A 2,854-nucleotide genomic window follows, 5' to 3' on the forward strand; every position below is an offset into this window, starting at 1 on the left:
TTAGGTAATTTGGAGGTGCCTAGGAGCAAAAGACCAAGTTAGGCATTTCACATAGAATTGGATAGATATCCATTCTCAATGAACCATGGATCAATGAAATCCTCATTTTGGGTCCTTATGGATTGGTTTTAGCTAGAATATTGTGAGGATATTGTGTATCCTAACTCCAAACCAACACCCAAGGTCAATCCTAAGGCCAAGTAATCCTATACGAACTCTTCTTGAGCTCTCCCATAATGATCTTACCTTCTAAATATTAGAGGTTATGACCAATAAGTGGAATCTCAAGTTGAGCAAAGAGAAGAGTTTTGAATTTCTAATGGTGAGGATACCTTTTCTAGTTTTCTAAGACTAGTCAATAGGAAAGTCCTATGGCTAGACCTAAGTTACTAAAGAAGTTTTCTAGACCTCAACCAAAAGTGAGGTCAACATCAGTATAAAATATGTATGAAAATCTCAACATATTTTCCTTTGGTCAATGATGATGTCAGAGAAGATGAAGATTGATGTTTATTGTGTTGTTTTCTTTCTTTTTCCTTATTTTGTTTGAAAATTTGGACTCTACTATGTTAGTAATTTATTGTACTTATGTGTAATGCGCTTGTATTTAATTTTTTTTTTGTTAAACTGTTAGTTCCACTTTTTATTTTCTTCTCTAAATTAAATGCTAGAGTAGTGCTTATTTTATGTTTTTATTGTTAAGAATGTTAATCTTATGCTTATCACTAATCAGTATTTATCTTTCCTACTTGTACCTGTACTAGTTTCCTTATTTCAAAAATTTAAAAAAATTTTCTCTTCCAACTTTCCTGCTTTAAATTGGTTTAAAAATTTAAGATTGGGGGAGGGGAGAAAATTCTTTCTAAACTAAACTTTAATTTGTTCTCAAGAATTATATTTTTCAAAATTATTTTTTAACATAACATGTGGTATGTAAAGTTAACTTTAGAAAACTATATTTTTGATTTTATGAAAGTTGTAGAAGACAAAAGTAAAAGTTTTTAATAATAAAGGCTAATTCTAGAATTAAGATGTTTAGTATGAATGGTTGGAGTTATGCTTTTGTTATTTAAAGTAAAGAATGTCGTATTTTTGGAAATATTAAAGATCTTAGATCTATACTTGAAAAGAAAGAATTAGGACCTTATGAAAAACCTTTAAAGCTAATACATATTTGTTAAAGTAAAGAAATGTGAGATGTTTTCAACTTTAAGAGGAGGATAGTGGAGTTCAAAATCATTAAATGTTATCCAGATATAGTAATCCTCATATGACATATGAAAAAAGAGAAAAAAAAGGATTGAAAATGATCCTAAAAGAAAAAGAAAAAGAAAAGCAAAAAGAAAAAAAAAATATGTGAGAGAAGCTTGAGGAGACACCTAATCAAAAATTGGCTTTACTTGAATCATCTTAAAAAAAGAAACTTAGTTACATTTCTGACTTGAATTAGAAGTATTAACATCTTTACTAATAAAGTTCTCATGCAATTCTTTTTCTGGTATTTCTTCTAAGCATCTTAAGTATGACTAATTGTAGTTATTTTGAAATGGATAGAAAATCATAATTTTTAAACTTGACTACTAACTGTTCTTGTACTATCTCTATAGCATTTTATATAGCAGAATTATGGAATTCTTTATGTTAAATTTGCTACCATATATTATAAATTTTATATATAGTATAAGGGGTTACTTGAGGATAAGTAACATTTAATTTTGGGGGAATTGATCCATGTTTTATAAGCATTTTATATATATTTTTTATGATATTGCACTTTAAAGGAATGTATTTTACATATTTTTCGTTTCAGGTACATGGAATAGACATTTTGAGAAAATGAGGAAAAAAATCGTAATTTTTGTGTGGCGCTATAGCGCAACCCCTTGGCATCATAGCGTTATTGATGAGCCAGAAAAGTGCTATAGCACCCCAAACTGGCGTTATAGCGCCAGTAACTACCTTTCTATAAGATACATCAAATTTGGCCCAATTTTGGAGGGGTGTTTGAAGCAACCATTGGTTATTTTCTGTTTTCTATTTAATGAGAAGGATTTGGCCAAATTTAGAGACCTTTTCGAGCCTCAAAACTTCAATTGGACGAATATAGTGAGTTAGGTTTTTCATATTTTGTGTTCAAGTGTGAGTGTGAGTGTGTTTTAGTGTGAAGAAGTTTGGAGATTGCTTAGAGGAAACTCCAGAAGCTTGCTTGGGGAGAAACCATAAGGTACTTTGTATTTGTGTTTGAGTTTATGTTTTAAGACTTGGATTTCAATGCAAATGTTTTGTTTTTGTTTAGTCTCCATTAATTCTAAGGAGTTCCCTTTCTATCTTCTTGCATATGGGACTTAATCTTGTGGGATGAGAATGATTTAAAGATTGCTTTTTTACTTTTAAAAGTTGTGATGGTATTTTCATCGAATCTTCATTTACTTTACAAATTGGACACTTGTGAGGTTAAAATCCGTTAAGAAACATAATGACCTGGGAGGGCTATGATTTCACCCAACTAGTGGATACCACACTTCATTAGGCAGATCCGTGACAATCACCTAAGTGGGAGTGGAAATAAATAGGGAGATAAGTTTTGATGGGTGTAGAATTGGTGAGATCTAGAGTGACAAGCTAGATTCTTATCAATTTGGCTTAAGGTTTAATACTGTGACGCTGAGATTTGGTCATTGCGATGGCATAAGCTAGGGGCATCTAGGGGTGATAGACTAGATTGCACTAATGTGGAGTCGAGATGTTAAGGAATCGACCTTAAGTTAGCTAATATTCTTTGCAAGCACCAGGAAGGGGTAAAGAATAAAATAAAATTCTATTTATCACAATACCTCAATTTTGTCTTAAATCA

This window comes from Phalaenopsis equestris, unplaced genomic scaffold (assembly GCF_001263595.1).
Source record: "Phalaenopsis equestris unplaced genomic scaffold, ASM126359v1 Scaffold000399, whole genome shotgun sequence".
Classification (NCBI taxonomy): domain Eukaryota; kingdom Viridiplantae; phylum Streptophyta; class Magnoliopsida; order Asparagales; family Orchidaceae; genus Phalaenopsis; species Phalaenopsis equestris.